Genomic DNA, 22,240 nt, shown 5'->3' with positions numbered 1-22,240 from the left:
TGACAATCTTCCATTCACACTTCCAAACATAGATTCCCCCTTCCCTTTCATCTTCGTTTCACTCAAAGCTAACACATCCAACTTTCTTCTCACAAACATTCTCCCAATCTCCTCCCTTTTAGCCTCAATCGTACTACATCCACGCACATTCATAGACCCAATCTTCAGGGTACGAGGATAACTCCATCCCCCATCCCTTTCTCTGGCCTGTCTCTTTTTAGGAACTACAAAACAGAGGAGGGGGTCCCTAGTCCCCTCACCCCGCCCCTTTTAGTCGCCTTTTACGACACGCAGGGAATACGGTGGCAGTATTCTTCCTAACACAACCTGGCCGCAGAGTAGTAGTACCACCCCATAGGGGCAAATATCAACCCAGGAACCAGCAGTCATCCAACGACTGTAATCCATCCATCCATCCATTGCCAGACGCCATGTATCCCAAATGGGGTGGCCAAGGGCTTAGAGTTAATTGTTTTACAGGGAGGGGCACTAATCCTCCACCAACCCCACTTGACACGTAGGGATGCCAACAGCATCTGGTGTTCCCAGGCGGTCACCCATCCAAGTACTAACCAGACCCAACGTTGCTTAACTTCGCTGATCGGATGGGAAGCGGTGTACTAAACGTGGCATGGCCATAAATATCGTTTCGGCTCCAAAATTTCCATAAAATTTTTATTGATTTATCTATTTTTTAAATCTATTTTCACGCCGAATTATAGGGATCTTCTCTCTTAATTTTCCTGGACAAATGCTTGGTTTGGCACTTAATTGTAATAATATATGCGATGACGGATGAAGGTATGGGAGGTGTAGAGTCCACAGGGATGGATCCAGAACTATTTTTGAGGTATTGCCCATATCACTTTCTAGTGTAATAAATGTTGTTGCCTTATTTGAAATTTTGGCCACGACGCGCATCCCGATCCTCTTTTGTTTATTTAGGTTAGCAGACAGGCGGATCGGTGGCAAGAAGAATGAAACTCTACACTTTTTTGTTTTTGTGCCCCACACCGATGTGTCTGCCAGCATAATTGTGGTTGCGGCAAGAACCACACAATATGGTGGCAACGGTGGCGGAAGTGGAGCAGTACAAACGCCACTGGAGGTCCGAGGTACTGGCTGGAGAGGTAAAGGCGCCTGTTCCCTGGTCTAAATGGAATGGCGGCTTCCGTTAAACCAAAAGAAATAGACTAGTTCACAAAAGAAACACTGTGATGTTTGTGGAAAAACTGCAGCATTATCCTCGTCAGCGCCTATATAAACTGCAGCAGTAAATACTGCACAGATGTGAAAAGCGTAACAGTGAATGTGGAGTAGGCCTATGCCACAAGGTGAAAGAACGATTATGCAGTGAACTGTGTAAGAAATGTTTGCACGCACGGTGTGACAAAGTGCCGGTTGAATTATACAAAGTTTTACCAACTTTTGAAGAGCTAATGTGGTTCAGTAGAAGGTGCACAGCACAAGTGACCGATTATTTGTCTATCTGTAGCCAGACGCCTTAATCCCGTAAGGGGAGGCCGTTTGTCTTTGAGGTGGTGGTTTTACGGGGCTGATTATGCAGACATTTACGAAGGCTGAGGCAAAAACTGAGGAGTTGGAAGGTGCAGCACAAAAGAACAAGGATGATTTAATGAAATGAGTGGCATACACAGCAATAAAAAACTGTTGAGAAAGAAGATAAAGAAAGAAGGAAGAATAATGTAGCGATGTTAAATGAAGACACTGCCACAAAGAGAAAGGGAAGGGACTGAGAAATGTAATGATATAATTCAGAACAGCATAGGGTTGGAGGACATTGAGTTGGAGAAAGTGATAAGATTGGGAAAGGAACCTGCCAACAAGACTACACCTGTGCTTGTGAAAATGAAAAATGAAGGACAAAACCAGGTAGTAATAGGGCATGCAAAAACGTTCAGAAACGAAACTGATTCATTGAAAAATAAAATAGATATATCGCAATACATAAGAGTGAAGGAAAAGGAGGAAAATGATCGTATGAAAAAAGAACTGATGAAAAAAAAGGGTGAAACTAGAATTTGGAGATGTAAATTGATTGAAAGAATGGAAGACACTACAGAATGGTCATTGCAGGAAGTATTGATGGAACCACAGAAAATAACAGTAAATATCAACATCCTGGTAGTGTAGGTAGTGTAAATTGTGAAGAAAAATATGTAAAATTAAAATTAATAAATGCACAAGGGTTAATATGCATAAATACATGAGTTACAAACAGCAAATAGTGAGTGATATATTTTGCATCACTAAAACACAGCTGAAAAGAGATAAAGATAAGTGAAAATATGTGTAAAATAGACAGCATGAAAAGATTTAAAGATGATAAAGGAGGCGGTCTTATGTTATTGTGTAGGAAAAGTGGTGCTTTTAGTTTGGGGAATATCAGTTCAATAAACAGACATCTGTTGCTTGGTAAAGGTAAACTTAGGAAGCACCTGCAGAAATCATTTTAGTTTCCTTATCAGCTGTGGATGCAATTCAGTAGTAGTCTAAGCAAATAGAAAATGGTAAAATTGTAGAAGAAAAAGAGGATGATACATGTATTATTCGGTGATAAGAATGGATATGTTGGCTTTATTGCTGAACAGTGATTGGATGAAACTGAAACAAAAATGGATAGAAAAACATATGTAAGTTGAGTATATTAAATGACAAACCAATTTGTGAAGGATATAACGGGGAAGAGGAGGGCAGAAGAATATGACACTGTACTAGTGAATGATAAAATGTATGACATTTAAAGAAACTAAAGAAAAACAAAATATAGTACATAGATCCTAACTTTATTTAGGTAACAATATAAAGAACAAAAGAAAATCTTGACAACAAAAAGTAACAAAAAAATATACCACAAGTACTAAGACACTGGAAGATTATGTTCACTATTTGGAAGGTGAGATAAAGGCAGAAAACAGTGTTAAAATTGTAGAACTGAAGAATAATCTGATTAAAGGTAAAGACAGACAAAGCCCTCCTAAGAGTGTATAATAGAATAATAACTGTATGTAATGGAATGAAAGAACCACCATGGGTAAATAAATGATGGCATAAGGAAATTAGACAAGAAAAAGCTATAACAAGAGAAGGAGGGCAAACTCAGACGAAAAAAGAAATATTGTTGTCATCAGTATGTGGACCAAAGGTAAAAGGTACAAAAGATGATAAAAGACGAGATTTGGAAACATGAAAATGACAAATAAGCTCAAAGAAGGTAAAACAAAAGGATATCAGAAACATAAGGACAAGTGTTAAAAGCATGAATGAAACTTCCATTTTATCATGATGACAATCAGATGATGTATGAGGAAGCAGAAACGTTGTGGAATACTGGAGACAAATATACCAAAAACAAGATAGTAGTATATGTAAATGTTGGAACACACAGTAAAAAGAAAAGTATGAAACTTATGAAATTCCCAGAGCATTGTAACCGAAACCGACGTGACTCCCGGAAGAAATGTTGAAAATCACGATCCCTGAAGGTGATAGTTACCCCCAACCAAATGTTTAAAAAATGATCTGACGATTGTTAAAATATGGAATATCAGCAGCACCGGAGTAGTTAAAACCAGAATTTTATAAAATCCTTCTAAATAGTGAAGATTTATAGAAATTTTAATGAATTGTTATAACAGAATCTTAAGTCCAAATTCAGGTTTCTGTTTTAAACTCTGGATTACTGCATAATCTCAGATCACAGATATTCAGAACGAGGTTTTGAGCCGTCAAGGCCGGTTTAATCCATCCACAGTTTACACCGCCTCGAGGGGGTGGATTGGCGGGAGATCGAGACTGGCAGGTGGCAACATGAATACGAGATTATTCTTTGCATAGATTTCTACAGAGTGAAGAGTTTGTAGAGAGGAGACTATTGGTTGAAATGTGCGTAATGCCCTTAAATAGATTCATAAGTACAGTCGGCTGTAGTAGTCTTGTTACTGCCATCCTTCTTTCCCTCATGTGGCACGACACACTACTCGTGTGGGTAGGAGGCACACAGCAGAGATTTTTCTTAAGTAGTTTGATACAAGGAATCGACCTATTACCATGCGGTTGAATGATCCACAGAGGATATAATATAGAATGTCTGAGGGTATGTGGTGTTACTTGCAATAGCGTATGTATATATACATATATATATACATATATATATATATATATATATATATATATATATATATATATACTGCCCCTGAAGAAGAAAGTTGTGGTAGGGTGGACGAGGTGGGGTGATGGAGAGGGTGAGGTAAGGGAAGGGAGAGAGGGGAGGGGAGAAAGTAAGAAGAACGGGACGTGAACGGCGGAGGTGGTGAAGCACCGAAGCAGCGTCAGTGGGAGAGAAGGGGATAGGGAATGAAGATGTCCCACGGTTCAACTGGGTTATTGTGGGTAATAGTGATAGTAGCCCATCTTACTTCGATCATTGTCTTGCATGCCTCTAGGGGGAGAAAAGTGGCAGCTTGTGGGGACATCCAGGTCCTAAATTCTCAAAAGGCCTTAGTAGTGTTCGTGTCCTTGCAGTTCAGAAGTTGTCTCACTTGGGTTTGACATCCCAGCTTGTACTTTATTTTTACTTTAACACTATTTGTCCTGAGAGATGCCATCAACGGAACTACTTTAGACTACAAGGCCAACGTTTTCAGAGGGGATACAATTAATATGAGTGGTAAGGAGAGGGAAGGGGTGAGGCAGTGGAGGGATGGGAGATGGAGACGTAGGTGAAATCAAGGGAAGGCTGGGGATGGGGGGTGGGGGGAGAGAACCAGTACTTGGCCGTTGCCACGGTAGTGACAACGGAATGGCAGGGGGTAAGCCCACTGTACGTACGTAAGTAGGTATGTACAGTACCATACATGCAGTCTGGCGTACTGGGCCGTCATTCTAAGCACATTAGCTTCACAATGTTTCTTCCTCATCAATGTATTTTGTGTATTAGGTTATATCTTAATTTTCCTTTGTATACTGTTATTATTGGTGTGTTGCTGGCAGACATTACATCAGTAAAGTATTAATGGATACTGTGGTGTACACAGTATGCAGAACAATGGCTACAGAGGAAGTATTACAAAAATCACCAAAGCCACGTTGAATACGACTGTTTGACAGGAAGCTTTTTACTACCTACTCCTTTGGTCTTAAATTATTCCATCTTGATGACGTCATGTATAGTATGTGCATCCTTTAACACTGACGTGGTCCCGGAAAGGGCTGCCTTCCTGTGGTGGCACCAATATTACCGAGCGGCTCCTCTACCCGTCTATGTAAATGTCCCTGAGCTGCCTCCCTATCCCACGAAGAGAAATGTTTGACTTCAGGAGAAAGTCATCTTCAGTCTGCAGTACACCAGGTTTACATCTACATGCACGTAATTAACACAAAATAATTAACCTGGCATAAACTGAATTAAACCGATAAAGAAGAGGTGGCAGATGTCTGCCTTGTTTATTTGTGTGTGTGGTAGTGTACAGTGTAGTACTCTGATGTGTTGTTAATTAGTAGTGTGGTAGTGTACAGTGTAGTACTCTGATGTGTTGTTAATTTGTAGTGTGGTAGTGTACAATGTAGTACTCTGATGTGTTGTTAATTAGCAGTCTAGTAGTGTACAGCGTAGTACTCTGATGTGTTCTTAATTAGTAGTGTACAGTGTAGTACTCTGATGTGTTGTTAATTCGTAGTGTGGTAGTGTACAGTGTAGTACTCTGATGTGTTGTTAATTAGTAGTGTGGTAGTGTACAGTGTAGTACTCTGATGTGTTGTTAATTAGTAGTGTGGTGTACAGTGTAGTACTCTGATGTGTTGTTAATTCGTGGTGTGTGGTAGTGTACAGTGTAGTACTCTGATGTGTTGTCTATTAGTAGTGTGGTAGTGTACAGTGTAGTACTCTGATGTGTTGTTAATTAGTAGTGTGGTAGTGTACAGTGTAGTACTCTGTGTTGCTAATTAGTAGTGTGGTAGTGTACAGTGTAGGACTCTGATGTGTTGTTAATTAGTAGTACAGTCAGTGTGGTTGTACAGTCTCCCTGGTATTCCTGCACATATTTACATTATAGTAATCATAAGGCTTTATGCTAGTAACTAATGCCAAAGTGTTGGTGGTGTGTGTGTGTGTGTGTGTGTGTGTGTGTGTGTGTGTGTGTGTGTGTGTGTGTGGACACATTTCCAAGCCACCCAGGATGTAGTGTAAGGGCTCGTTTTTTTTCCAGTGGTGTCCCCGCCATGAGCTGGTCAGGCAGGCCTAATCCACCAGTACACAGAGAGCAGGTGTTAGTTTGGGGGGGAGGGGGTGATACTGAATTAGTGTAGATGAAATACAATTGTAGTGTCGTGTACAGGTAAGACAGTGAACTCAGTCATCTAGCTCGGAAAGGACCAACCCATCACTGGTCACAGAAAGTTTATTAAACCTATAAGTTGCATACCAAAGACATTATATGTAGTTGGGTCCTCTTCTATAAAAATGTCCACCCTATCAACTGCACTTGAGCCAACGATTATGGTTACCTACGGACAGCAGCGAATAATTTCCTTCACACCGGACAACCCTTCCGATCTTCCTGGAGAGTACAATTCCACAATCTCCAGTCCACACCGTCGCGCCTCCTCTTCAGTAATGTAATTGTATGTTCCGCCGGTATCCAGGAGGCCGGTCACTTGTACTCCATTAACGGTATAGGTGACCATTTGAGCTTGTACTGGTTCCGGCAGGTCATCAGTCATTACAAAGTCTAGGGTTGGTAGGGGGGTCCGAATCCTGTGGCTTTAAGGGAAAGAAGTTCCGTAGACAACACTGGTAATACACCAACACATCCATTCCCACCAGCGGTGTAGTGGGACCATCTTCACCCACCAAAACATACGGGTAAATAGTGATCATTTCTCCACTGACGGTCTTACACTGGAACTCAATGTTACTCAAGTCTCCTACTATCACCTCTGGACACTCTTCGTCAGCCGGTCCCATACTCTTCAGCAGACCACACTGGTTGACCAGCGACAAAGGTAACACTGTTGTGTCAATGCCTGAGTCGATCAGCATCCGGAATGTGTGGTCCCCAACTTGCATCTCCACAAACGGCATTATTGGGTCTATGTGTCCCTCCGGCCCATAAAGGACTTCGACAGACAACATTGTAAACTACTAATGTAGTATACTATATAAAGCTTTAAGCGTATCAACTCTACAAACTTTAGCCTTTGAACAATGTTACTAGGAATAACACGGAGTTATCACCCAAGCGTGCACTCACTGCAACACACACTCGAATGATGACCCTCTTGTACTCATCCGCGACCTTTTATAACCTGTCAGCTGGTGAGAATAATTATTTGATTATGTACACCATCAGTGCGAATAACTTTCATTATTTTCACCAAAATCTAATTTTGATTTAATAAATTATTAATCTATATGAAAATGATCACGTTAAATCAAAAGGAAAATAATTATTATAGGTATTATTGTATAATTACTCCCGTACGGCACCGGACACATTTTCTTCCATTATCTTACTTCGAATATGATACTTAGCAACGCAGAGTGTGTCCTACCCGTCGGAAATTTCATTTTACTAGTTTAATTAACCACTAACTAATGTACCTGACAGAGGCGGGCGGACATGTTGACGGAGAGGAGGCTAGGATATTATGTGTGTTCGTGCGTGCGTTAGCAAGGGTAGGGTGTGTGTTAGTACGTGCGTTACCGCTGCGCATGTAATCCGGCTTCAACCAATCACATTCAATAGACAATAGCCAATCAAGTGCATCCTTTTCATTTCCCCTCGAATTTCAAATTTTGAAACTTCGTCAGTCCCCTGAACAAAGTCATTGCGCTCTGGCGGTCTGTAATTGGTGCGAGTTAAATTACATGAAAGCTTTCGCTACGTTTTATGAAAACGAAGATAGTGCCATATCGTTCTTGAAAGACCATGGAGTAATTAGATCTACAGTTCCAAAGTGCCCAGAACATAATACAGAAAAAGACAAGATCTGGCGGTGCAGGCATACTTTTTATTTGAATAAGACCAAGAAAAGACGCAAGAAACGGACGACTCTCGTCCTGGACCATCGTATCTCAAGGTAAGCACTCCCCTAGGATAGGTTAGGTTAGGTTAGTTTAATGTCAGGGGGGTCTGGAGGGCGGAGCCCCCCAGTTAGGAAACGGCCAGGCTGGGGGGTCTGGGGGACGGAGCCCCCCAGTTAGGAAACACGGCCAGGCTGGGGGGTCTGGGGGGCGGAGCCCCCCAATTAGGAAACAAGTTCGATAAGAAGCTTAAAATTATATTTTTCTGTGGTTTTTTATGCGATCTGAGTTGTTTTTTACTTCACTTTTTTGGGAAAATGCTTGATTTCACCTACTTGTCCAAAGTTCATGATTGGAAAAGAGGGGAAATGAGGCATTTCCGACGAAAATGAAGGTCAGAAACATTCGATATCGCATCAAAAACTGCCAGAAAAATATATTGCACTACCTACGGGGTGTATTGTCCACTTGTAAAAATTTACCGGTTTAAGTATGGTTAGGTTAGGTTTATTTCAGCAAGGTTAGGCTTTTGCATGGAATTTTCATTTTCTCAGTATTTTCAGTGTAATTCATTTGAATTTGACCTTCATTTCTGTCGGCAATCACTCGTTTTTGCGTAATCCAACCTGCCAGAACCTCCTGTTCAAGTGTGAAACATTGGGGGTGGGGGGGGTGTAACTCAAAAACGAGTGATTTCCGACAGAAATGAAGGTCAAATTCAAATGAATTACACTGAAAATACTAGGAAAATGAAAATTCCATGCAAAAATGGCGTGCGGGAGTAAAAGTAAAAATTTACCCTCATTTCATTAAATCATCCTTGTTCTTTTGTGCTGCACCTTCCAACTCCTCAGTTTTTGCCTCAGCCTTCGTAAATGTCTGCATAATCAGCCCCGTAAAACCACCACCTCAAAGACAAACGGCCTCCCCCTACGAGATTAAGGCGTCTGGCTACAGATAGACAAATAATCGGTCACTTGTGCTGTACACCTTCTACTGAACCACATTAGCTCTTCAAAAGTTGGTAAAACTTTGTATAATTCAACCGGCACTTTGTCACACCGTGCGTGCAAACATTTCTTACACAGTTCACTGCATAATCGTTCTTTCACCTTGTGGCATAGGCCTACTCCACATTCACTGTTACGCTTTTCACATCTGTGCAGTATTTACTGCTGCAGTTTATATAGGCGCTGACGAGGATAATGCTGCAGTTTTTCCACAAACATCACAGTGTTTCTTTTGTGAACTAGTCTATTTCTTTTGGTTTAACGGAAGCCGCCATTCCATTTAGACCAGGGAACAGGCGCCTTTACCTCTCCAGCCAGTACCTCGGACCTCCAGTGGCGTTTGTACTGCTCCACTTCCGCCACCGTTGCCACCATATTGTGTGGTTCTTGCCACAACCACAATTATGCTGGCAGACATCGGTGTGGGGCACAAAAACAAAAAAGTGTAGAGTTTCATTCTTCTTGCCACCGATCCGCCTGTCTGCTAACCTAAACAAACAAAAGAGCATCGGGATGCGCGTCGTGGCCAAAATTTCAAATAAGGCAACAACATTTATTACACTAGAAAGTGATATGGGCAATACCTCAAAAATAGTTCTGGATCCATCCCTATGGACTCTACACCTCCCATACCTTCATCCGCCATCGCATTTATCATTACAATTAAGTGCCAAACCAAGCATTTGTCCAGGAAAATTAAGAGAGAAGATCCCTATAATTCGGCGTGAAAATAGATTTAAGAAATAGATAAATCAATAAAAATTTTATGGAAATTTTGGAGCCGAAACGATATTTACCAATATTATTACAGTCGTTGAATGACTGCTGGTTCCTGGGTTGATATATGCCCCTAGAAATTAAAATAATCAGATTTACTTCCATGTTTTTGTGGCATTAAGTGGATGAGGCACAAAAAATGAATAAGTAAAATAAAATATATATACAGGCCAACAGTAATGCATACAATACATAAGCAAGCATACTTACAACAGATTTCGTAAATGTCCATTATTTTAAAATGCCTGAGTCATAATGAAGCCAAAAAGATGAACTGAAATTTGAATTCCGACAGGTATTATTTTAATCCCCGGGCGCTTGCCGATACCCGATAAATGCAATTATAATAATTATTTTCTTTTTGATTTAACGTGATCATTTTCATATAGATTAATAATTTATTAAGATAATAAATCAAAATTAGATTTTGGTGAAAATAATGAAAGTTATTCGCACAGATGGTGTACATAATCAAATAATTATTCTCACCAGCTGACAGGTTATAAAAGGTCGCGGATGAGTACAAGAGGGTCATCATTCGAGTGTGTGTTGCAGTGAGTGCACGCTCGGGTGATAACTCCGTGTTATTCCTAGTAACATTGTTCAAAGGCTAAAGTTTGTATAGTTGATACGCTTAAAGCTTTATATAGTATACTACATTAGTAGTTTACAATGTTGTCTGTCGAAGTCCTTTATGGACCGGAGGGGCACATTGACCCAATAATGCCGTTTGTGGAGATGCAAGTTGGGGACTACACATTCCGGATGCTGATTGACTCAGGCATTGACACAACAGTGTTACCTTTGTCGCTGGTCAAGCAGTGTGGTCTGCTGGAGAGTATGGGACCGGCTGACGAAGAGTGTCCAGAGGTGATAGTGGGAGACATGAGTAACATTGAGTTCCAGTGTAAGACCGTCAGTGGAGAAATGATCACTATTTACCCGTATGTTTTGGTGGGTGAAGATGGTCCCACTACACCGCTGTTGGGAAGGGATGTGTTGGTGTATTACCAGTGTTGTCTACGGAACTTCTTTCCCTTAAAGCCACAGGATTCGGACCCCCTACCAACCCTAGACTTTGTAACGACTGATGACCTGCCGGAACCAGTACAAGCTCAAATGGTCACCTATACCGTTAATGGAGTACAAGTGACCGGCCTCCTGGATACCGGCGGAACATACAATTACATTACTGAAGAGGAGGCGCGACGGTGTGGACTGGAGATTGTGGAATTGTACTCTCCAGGAAGATCGGAAGGTTTGTCCGGTGTGAAGGAAATTACTCGCTGGTGTCCGTACGTAACCATAATCGTTGGCTCAAGTGCAGTTGATTGGGTGGACATTTTTATAGAAGAGGACCCAACTACATATAATGTCTTTGGTATGCAACTTATTTATAGGTTTAATAAACTTTGTGACCAGTGATGGGTTGGTCCTTTCCGAGCTAGATGACTGAGTTCACTGTCTTACCTGTACACGACACTACAATTGTATTTCATCTACACTAATTCAGTATCACCCCCTCCCCCCCACACTAACACCTGCTCTCTGTGTACTGGTGGATTAGGCCTGCCTGACCAGCTCATGGCGGGGACACCACTGGAAAAAAAACGAGCCCTGACACTACCTCCTGGGTGGCTTGGAAATGTGTCCACACACACACACACACACACACACACACACACACACCAACACTTTGGCATTAGTTACTAGCATAAAGCCTTATGATTACTATAATGTAAATATGTGCAGGAATACCAGGGAGACTGTACCACCACACTGACTGTACTACTAATTAACAACACATCAGAGTACTACACTGTACACTACCACACTACTAATTAACAACACATCAGAGTACTACACTGTACACTACCACACTACTAATTAACAACACATCAGAGTACTACACTGTACACTACCACACTACTAATTAACAACACATCAGAGTACTACACTGTACACTACCACACTACTAATTAACAACACATCATAGTACTACACTGTACACTACCACACTTCTAATTAACACATCAGAGTACTACACTGTACACTACCACACTACTAATTAACAACACATCAGAGTACTACACTGTACACTACCACACTACCAATTGACAACACATCAGAGTACTACACTGTACACTACCACACTACGAATTAACAACACATCAGAGTACTACATTGTACACTACCACACTACTAATTAACAACACATCAGAGTACTACACTCTACACGACTAATTAACAACACATCAGAGTACTACACTGTACACTACCAGACTGCTAATTAACAACACATCAGAGTACTACACTGTACACTACCAGACTGCTAATTAACAACACATCAGAGTACTACATTGTACACTACCACACTACTAATTAACAACATCAGAGTACTACACTGTACACTACCACACTACGAATTAACAACACATCAGCGTACTACACTGTACACTACCACACTACTAATTAACAACACATCAGAGTACTACACTGTACACTACCACACACACAAATAAACAAGGCAGACATCTGCCACCTCTTCTTTATCGGTTTAATTCAGTTTATGCCAGGTTAATTATTTTTTGTTAATTACGTGCATGTAGATGTAAACCTGGTGTACTGCAGAATGAAGTTGACTTTCTCCTCAAGTCTAACATTTCTCTTCGTGGGATAGGGAGGCAGCTCAGGGACATTTACATAGACGGGTAGAGGAGCCGCTCGGTAATACTGGTGCCACCACAGGAAAGCAGCCCTTTCCGGGACCACGTCAGTGTTAAAGGATGCACATACTATACATGACGTCATCAAGATGGAATAATTTAAGACCAAAGGAGTAGGTAGTAAAAAGCTTCCTGTCAAACAGTCGTATTCAACGTGGCTTTGGTGATTTTTGTAATAATTCCTCTGTAGCCATTTTTCTGCATACTGTGTACACCACAGTATCCATTAATACTTTATTGATGTAATGTCTGCCAGCAACACACCAATAATAACAGGATACTAGGGAAAATTAAGATATAACCTAATACACAAAATACATTGATGAGGAAGAGACATTGTGAAGCATACTGTGCTTGGAATGACGGCCCAGTACGCCAGACTGCATGTATGGTACTGTACATACCTACTTACGTACGTACAGTGGGCTTACCCCCTGCCATTCCGTTGTCACTACCGTGGCAACGGCCAAGTACTGGTTCTCTCCCCCCACCCCCCATCCCCAGCCTTCCCTTGATTTCACCTACGTCTCCATCTCCCATCGCTCCACTGCCTCACCCCTTCCTTCTCCTTACCACTCATATTAATTGTATCCCCTCTGAAAACGTTGGCCTTGTAGTCTAAAGTAGTTCCATTGATGGCATCTCTCAGGACAAATAGTGTTAAAGTAAAAATAAAGTACAAGCTGGGATGTCAAACCCAAGTGAGACAACTTCTGAACTGCAAGGACACGAACACTACTAAGGCCTTTTGAGAATTTAGGACCTGGATGTCCCCACAAGCTGCCACTTTTCTTCCCCTAGAGGCATGCAAGACAATGATCGAAGCAAGATGGGCTACTATCACTATTACCCACAATAACCCAGTTGAACCGTGGGACATCTTCATTCCCTTTCCCCTCCTCTCCCACTGACGCTGCTTCGGTGCTTCACCACCTCCGCCGTTCACGTCCCGTTCTTCTGACTTTCTCCCCTCCCCCCTCTCCCTTCCCTTACCTCACCCTCTCCATCACCCCACCTCGTCCACCCTACCACCACTTTCTTCTTCAGGGGCAGTATATATATATATATATATATATATATATATATATATATATATATATATATATATATACATATATATATACTGCCCCTGAAGAAGAAAGTGGTGGTAGGGGTGGACTATATATATATATATATATATATATATATATATATATATATATATATATATATATATATATATACATACGCTATTGCAAGTAACACCACATACCCTCAGACATTCTATATTATATCCTCTGTGGATCATTCAACCGCATGGTAATATGTCGATTCCTTGTATCAAACTACTTAAGAAAAATCTCTGCTGTGTGCCTCCTACCCACACGAGTAGTGCGTCGTGCCACATGAGGGAGAGAAGGATGGCAGTGAGTAACAAGACTACTACAGCCGACTGTACTTATGAATCTATTTAAGGGCATTATCGCACATTTCAACCAATAGTCTCCTCTCTACAAACTCTTCACTCTGTAGAAATCTATGCAAAGAATAATCTCGTATTCATGTTGCCACCTGCCAGTCTCGATCTCCCGCCAATCCACCCCCTCGAGGCGGTGTAAACTGTGGATGGATTAAACCGGCCTTGACGGCTCAAAACCTCGTTCTGAATATCTGTGATCTGGGATTATGCAGTAATCCAGAGTTTAAAACAGAAACCTGAATTTGGACTTAAGATTGTGTTATAACAATTCATTAAAATTTCTATAAATCTTCACTATTTAGAATGATTTTATAAAATTCTGGTTTTAACTCGTCCGGTGCTGCTGATAATCCATAGTTTAACAATCGTCAGAGCATTTTTTAAACATTTAGTTGGGGGTAACTATCACCTTCAGGGATCGTGATTTTCAACATTTCTTCCGGGAGTCACGTCGGTTTCGGTTACAGTGCTCTGGGAATTTCATGATAGGTTTCATACTTTTCTTTTTACTGTGTGTTCCAACATTTACATATACTACTGTCTTGTTTTTGGTATATTTGTCTCCAGTATTCCACAACGTTTCTGCTTCCTCATACATCATCTGATTGTCATCATGATAAAATGGAAGTTTCATTCATGCTTTTAACACTTGTCCTTATGTTTCTGATATCCTTTTGTTTTACCTTCTTTGAGCTTATTTGTCATTTTCATGTTTCCAAATCTCGTCTTTTATCATCTTTTGTACCTTTTACCTTTGGTCCACATACTGATGACAACAATATTTCTTTTTTCGTCTGAGTTTGCCCTCCTTCTCTTGTTATAGCTTTTTCTTGTCTAATTTCCTTATGCCATCATTTATTTACCCATGGTGGTTCTTTCATTCCATTACATACAGTTATTATTCTATTATACACTCTTAGGAGGGCTTTGTCTGTCTTTACCTTTAATCAGATTATTCATCAGTTCTACAATTTTAACACTGTTTTCTGCCTTTATCTCACCTTCCAAATAGTGAACATAATCTTCCAGTGTCTTAGTACTTGTGGTATATTTTTTTGTTACTTTTTGTTGTCAAGATTTTCTTTTGTTCTTTATATTGTTACTTAAATAAAGTTCGGATCTATGTACTATATTTTGTTTTTCTTTAATTTCTTTAAATGTCATACATTTTATCATTCACTAGTACAGTGTCATATTCTTCTGCCCTCCTCTTCCCCGTTATGTCATTCACAAATTGGTTTGTCATTTAATATACTCAACTTATATATGTTTTTCTATCCATTTTTGTTTCAGTTTCATTCAATCACTGTTCAGCAATAAAGCCAACATATCCATTCTTATCACCGAATAATACATGTATCATCCTCTTTTTCTTCAACAATTTTATCATTTTCTATTTGCTTAGACTACTACTGAATTGCATCCACAGCTGATAAGGAAACTAAAATGATTTCTGCAGGTGCTTCCTAAGTTTACCTTTACCAAGCAACAGATGTCTGTTTATTGAACTGATATTCCCCAAACTAAAAGCACCACTTTTCTTACACAATAACATAAGACCGCCTCCTTTATCATCTTTAAATCTTTTCATGCTGTCTATTTTACACATATTTTCACTTATCTTTATCTCTTTTCAGCTGTGTTTTAGTGATGCAAAATATATCACTCACTAATTGCTGTTTGTAACTCATGTATTTATGCATATTAACCCTTGTGCATTTATTAATTTCAATTTTACATATTTTTCTTCACAATTTACATTACCTACACTACCAGGATGTTAATATTTACTGTTATTTTCTGTGGTTCCATCAATACTTCCTGCAATGACCATTCTGTAGTGTCTTCCATTCTTTCAATCAATTTACATCTCCAAATTCTAGTTTCACCCTTTTTTTCATCAGTTCTTTTTTCATACGATCATTTTCCTCCTTTTCCTTCACTCTAATGTATGGCGATATATCTATTTTATTTTTCAATGAATCAGTTTCGTTTCTGAACGTTTTTGCATGCCCTATTACTACCTGGTTTTGTCCTTCATTTTTCATTTTCACAAGCACAGGTGTAGTCTTGTTGGCAGGTTCCTTTCCCAATCTTATCACTTTCTCCAACTCAATGTCCTCCAACCCTAAGCTGTTCTGAATTATATCATTACATTTCTCAGTCCCTTCCCTTTCTCTTTGTGGCAGTGTCTTCATTTAACATCGCTACATTATTCTTCCTTCTTTCTTTATCTTCTTTCTCAACAGTTTTTTTTATTCCTGTGTATGCCACTCATTAAATCATCCTTGTTCTTTTGTGCTGCACCTTCGAACTCCTCAGTTTTTGCCTCAGCCTTCGTAAATGTCTGCATAATCAGCCCCGTAAAACCACCACCTCAAAGACAAACGGCCTCCCCTTACGGGATTAAGGCGTCTGGCTACAGATAGACAAATAATCGGTCACTTGTGCTGTACACCTTCTACTGAACCACATTAGCTCTTCAAAAGTTGGTAAAACTTTGTATAATTCAACCGGCACTTTGTCACACCGTGCGTGCAACCATTTCTTACACAGTTCACTGCATAGTTGTTCTTTCACCTTGTGGCATAGGCCTACTCCACATTCACTGTTGCGCTTTTCACATCTGTGCAGTATTTACTGCTGCAGTTTATATAGGCGCTGACGAGGATAATGCTGCAGTTTTTCCACAAACATCACTGTTTCTTTTGTGAACTAGTCTATTTCTTTTGGTTTAACGGAAGCCGCTATTTCATTTAGACCAGGGAACAGGCGCCTTTACCTCTCCAGCCAGTACCTCGGACCTCCAGTGGCGTTTGTACTGCTCCACTTCCGCCACCGTTGCCACCATATTGTGTGGTTCTTCCCGCAACCACAATTATGCTGGCAGACACATCGGTGTGGGGCACAAAAACATAAAAGTGTAGAGTTTCATTCTTCTTGCCACCGATCCGCCTGTCTGCTAACCTAAACAAACAAAAGAGCATCGGGATGCGCGTCGTGGCCAAAATTTCAAATAAGGCAACAACATTTATTACACTAGAAAGCGACGGACTACGGTCTCCTATGGGCAGGGGCGCCGGCAGGGAAGGACTGCGGCAGCGGCTGTCACGGGGGCCCGACAGGTGGGTCTTCTCAAGGGCCTCGCGCAGGGAACAGAGGCCGGGGGAGACAGGGAGGTCTTTCCTCCTCACTATACCCTGGGAGCGACCATCGATCGTCTCCACCGGGGTGCTGAGGGAGCGACCGTGGATCGTCTCTACCTGAGCTTTCAGGGAGCGACCATTGATCGTCTCTTCCTGATTTTTATGTGAGCGACCATAGATCGTCTCTATCTTTTTTTTATGGGAGCGACCATTGATCGTCTCTACCGGTGTGCTGAGGGAGCGACCGTTGATCGTCTCTACCTGAGCTTTCAGGGAGCGACCATTGATCGTCTCTTCCTGATTTTTATGTGAGCGACCATAGATCGTCTCTATCTTTTTTTTATGGGAGCGACCATTGATCGTTTCTACCTGGTTTTGAAGGGAGCTACCGTTGATCGTCTCTACCTTGTCACTATTAGAGCGACCATAGATCGTCTCTACCTTAGGGGTGCTGTCTGGAGTACAGTTTCTGACTCCACCCCTAGCTAACTCGGCGATTCCGCCACGCGAAGGTAGTCTTTCGCCTACGGTGGCGGCGGCGTGGTGGTTGAATGTCACAGGGGCGCACGGCCCGGGCTGACATGCGTCGTTGTTGCCCGGAATGATAGTGGCTGGTGGCGGCTACCCCGTTGGGTCCGAGTGGGGGTGTCGGCATTCTCGTGGGCGAACTCCGTTGTTTCTGGTTCGCCTGGTTGTCGGGGATACTATGGTATTCTCCGGAATATTCTGGAGTACCGTATGTGTGTCTGTTAAAGCCACGCATTTCAATATCGACAGTTCTTCTAGGGCTCACAGTGCTCGTTCGTCTGGCTGTGCTATTGCTTAGCGTTCTGTAAACTCCAACAGCGGAAACCCAAACCCTTTTGACTTTCCGAGGTGCTACAAAAAACGCCTATTATAACGCTACACCGGCGTGTCTCCCCGCCGCCCCCACTATATGAGTAAATTGTGTAACTAGTGGATTGACTTATGTTAAGTGTGACGTTGCCCTAGAAACAGGTACACAGTGATACAGTGGCTTAATTTATGTTAAATATCGGGGCGAGTGAAATCACGGGTGAATGAGTAAGAACGAGCACAGAGAGTAAGTGCTGAGGAATCCGACTCACTAGTGACGCCCTTGCAGAAAACCAGTAAGACTCTTCCCCCAAGGAATCCTCTATAGTGAAAATACACCCATGTTCATTGTTACCAGAAAATAGTAGAGAAAGTGTAAATAATATTCTCCCATTTGTATTGCAGTAAACACAGTGCCCTCCACTCCTTCGCTTCCTAAAGAATTTCCTCCTAACAGCTAGCGTAAACGCAAATAAGAGATAGAAGCAAATGCCAAAACCCTTTTGCTATCAGTTGATACTAAGTTCGAATTAATAATACTTACCGTCTCCCAATATTACTATAACTGTTCTGACCCGTCACGAGTCCTTTCCCCTCCCCCCCCCATGTGTCTGTGTCTCTCTCTCTCTCTCTCTCTCTTTCCCCGCGCTCCCACGCGCGCCCGTGTTCCCTGTATACATGTACACTAGAATTACTGTATTGGCATCAGTATTAGTTAAGCCAGTATCCTGCGATATACTAATATCCTAGTTAAGGTTTTATTTCTTTGTCATATATTGTGTTGCAATATCTGCTGTTTTTGTCCTGTGTCTGACTGTGGTAATATACGTGTAAAGGTTATTGCCTGAAGTTTTAGTGTCCTGCCTCTCTTCATTGCACTAAGCTCCGGTCTCGAAAGAGGACCCCGCTACATGTTAGGTGCTTTAGGAGTCAGGACCTAGGAGTCGGGCCTTTCGCACCTAGCATTACAGACTATAGTCACAGCGCCCGACTCTGAAGTTGTTATTATCATGCCCTGGCAACTTACCATTCAAAAGTGCGTCTGAGTTCGAGTATAATATGAGACGCATGTGATTCGTGTATGATATGATCATGTATAATATTATTCGTGTATAATATATTTGCACATAATAGTATGATTTGTGTGTCATATGATATGAAATCGGATGCACTTTTGAATGGTAGGTTGCCAGGGTACGATAATGACAACCTCAGACTCGAGCGCCGCGACTATAGTTACACTGCAGTTGTTCATTATGTCAAAGATGGAGAGATTGCTACAATGCCATTAGCAGTAATTTCAAATACAGCCTCACACTCTAGCCTTGAAGTTCAGGTGTTTAATAGTGCTATTGTTGATTATTTGCATTCTGCTGGTATTCATTTTACACATGTATCATTGTGGACTGATGGGGCAGCAGCCCACTTCACGAATAGGTATTCTGTGGCAGCTCTAACCTTTTACAAAGACCACAACTGCACTGCTGAATGGAACTTTCAAGAAAAATATCATGCAAGGGCCCTCATGATGGGATTGGAGCTTTACTAAAATGGAATGTCTACAGGCAAGTTTTGCAAGGTTGCTGTACAGTAAGGTCTGCTGTCGAATATTATGAGGAGGCTGAACAAATAACTGATAAAACTGAACTAATATATGTGTCTACTGAATATATAAACACTGAGAAGTCAAAATATGTAAAGATCTGGTAAAACTGTAAGGCAGCAAAATCCATTCAGCAGTGCAGGTCAGTAAAACCTCTTGGCCACTATAAAGTAGCACTGTATCATTTGACTGCAGACCAATCACCTTTTAAGCAGTGCTATCTTGAGGAGACTAGCTATGACCCACAATCTGACTCCAGTACTAGCAGTGATAGGGAAAGTACACCATCTCTTGCAGAAATATCAGTCATTCATGTCCCAGCCTGAGTCACAGAGTACTACTAATATTAAGGCAACACAAAAACCATCCCCAGGTAACTAAGTACTAGTTCATTACACTACCAAGAAGTCAACGCATTATGTTGCAGTGGTAGAATCAGTTCCGGAGCCAGGCATTTTCGAAGTTAATTATTTAAGAAAGAGAGGCACTGACAGACTAGGTGATAGCCAGTTTCGTTTTCCTGACAACCCGGACAGAGACGAGATCTCAGAGGATATGGTTGTGCAGGTATTGCCAACTCCTTATGTGTCAAGAATGACACACATTCAAAGCGATGAACTTTCCTTCCTCAGTTAGTTAGTCTAAAAGGATGAATTTTCCATCTTCGATGAGCAAGTAGTTGATCTTTAATTTTTGTGTTGTTTATATCATTGGTATGATATACAGGCAAGCTTATCATGTAACTTTCACATCAATTACTGGCCGTAGGGTTACCTACATGTTATAAGGTAATTTATGTTCATCCATCCATTGCCAGACGCCATGTATCCCAAACGGGGTGGTCAAGGGCTTAGAGTTAATTGTTTTACAGGGAGGGGCACTAATCCTCCACCAACCCCACTTGACATGTAGGGAGTTATGCCAACAGCATCTGGTGTTCCCAGGCGGTCACCCATCCAAGTACTAACCAGACCCAACGTTGCTTAACTTCGCTTATCGGACGGGAAGCGGTGTACTCAACGTGGCATGGCCATTCAAAATTACATAGTTGTTTTCCACTGCATCACCCCAACCCTGCTTTACTAGAATCATGTTTTGGTTAATTTATCATGTGTTTCATATTAATATGTGATCTGCATTGTTTTGTGATATTTACAATTACTGTAACCTTCATAAGAGATGATTTTGTAATTATATGAAAAACAACATTCGCACAAGTATCGTTTCTCACTTTTCCTGTAACGTGTCTCATGGTCACATTTTCCTTAACAGTAGCAAAATTCTTAGGAGAAACAGAATTTGCTGAGTATGGTTATGATCCTCATACATTGACATATTATTGATATAAAGCACTTCTTGATTGAACCAGTAAAATCACAGTTATTGAAAATACTAATGCAAAGTAAAAGGTGGGGTAGCATCACGGTAACGTTTCTCATGCCACTTTTAAAAAAATATATAAAATCAGCATAAAAACATATGAATAATCTGATTAGACTATGGCATAATGTAGTGTGAGGTGTTGGTAGTATTCCTTGCACACGGCATTTATTTATATTGCCTACATAAGAGAATTCAAGTGAGAGTAGATCAGTAACTTATCTCTGAATGTAACGTTTCTCACGATGGAATGACCCATCAGCAAGGTGCTTTTTGCTATGCCAGGTTTCTGCTTCACCCTGTACTTTTCCGGTTCTACCTCCTGGACCTGCAAGTTTCTTCACTCTGTGGGGATGCAATGCCTACCCATCTTATTCCTTAGCATGGAATGATGTAGCTATTTTTGCCCTTCATGACAAGGCTAGTTTCCTTGCCCTTTTCCTCTTGTCTCGGTTGAGTGTTTCTGTTCCTCTCCCTGATCCTGTTGCCTCCAACAAATGATCCTGAACTGTATCTGTTCCTCCTCCTCCTCAACCACATTGAGAGCTGTCCTCCAAAGTCTTACCTTACAAGTTTACACATGTTCCACAGACCTTGCATTGTGGCAAGGCTTGTGGTTTGAACTTAGTGCAAAATGAACGTATACACGTGTTTATGCAAATTTTCTCAGTGTATAGTGTGTAAGCTAATTCTTGGGGACTTTTCCTATTTTGGAGGGAGACCTCTGTTTTGACTTCCCCTCCATCCATTGTTACCCTTCTACAAGGGGCCTACGGTGCTTTTCATGAATGTGGGCAAAGTTCTTCAATTAATGGTTTGCAAGCATTATACCTGCTGGCTGGGTCGCATTTTGGTTACCTGTGGGAGTAACAGAGCAAATTCCATCCAGGTCAAGGAACTACCAGTGCCACTCTTCAGCTCAAACACCATGTTCACCTTTCTTACTGTTACCATGATTCCCCTTTGGCAGTTTTCATCGACTTTCAGGGAGCATTCGACTCTTCGCCCATGGGGCATCCTTTGCAGATTTTGTGCTTCAGATTGGCATGCTCCGCATGCATAGCATCCTCATTGGCCACGCCTCATTGTCTCTGGAAAGGACCTTCTCGTACCTTTCTCAGATAATGAGGCGTGTGCCTTGTAACCCTGTCTCTAGTCTACTCATTTTTTAATACTCTTCACTCAGACCTGCCTCAGGTTCCTGGCATGTCCTTTCTCGTGTATTCTGATAATATATCACTCCTCTGCAGTGCACCAG

The 22,240-nt window shown here is 41.3% G+C and overlaps 2 non-coding genes across 2 annotated transcripts; both read right to left on the bottom strand.

Moving 5' to 3' along the window:
• Positions 1–524: 524 nt before the first annotated feature.
• LOC145393105 (5S ribosomal RNA) lies at positions 525–643 on the bottom strand. Its single transcript, XR_013896122.1, has one exon. It is a non-coding gene; the product is annotated as a 5S ribosomal RNA (ribosomal RNA).
• A 19,878-nt stretch (positions 644–20,521) lies between these two features.
• Positions 20,522–20,640, bottom strand: LOC145393120 (5S ribosomal RNA). The gene has a single exon (XR_013896137.1). It is a non-coding gene; the product is annotated as a 5S ribosomal RNA (ribosomal RNA).
• Positions 20,641–22,240: the final 1,600 nt, after the last annotated feature.

This window comes from Coenobita brevimanus, chromosome 23 (assembly GCF_032717465.1).
Source record: "Coenobita brevimanus isolate Jiangsu-jjx chromosome 23, ASM3271746v2, whole genome shotgun sequence".
Classification (NCBI taxonomy): Eukaryota; Metazoa; Arthropoda; class Malacostraca; order Decapoda; family Coenobitidae; genus Coenobita; species Coenobita brevimanus.
This window is presented reverse-complemented; position numbering and strand designations above follow the sequence as displayed.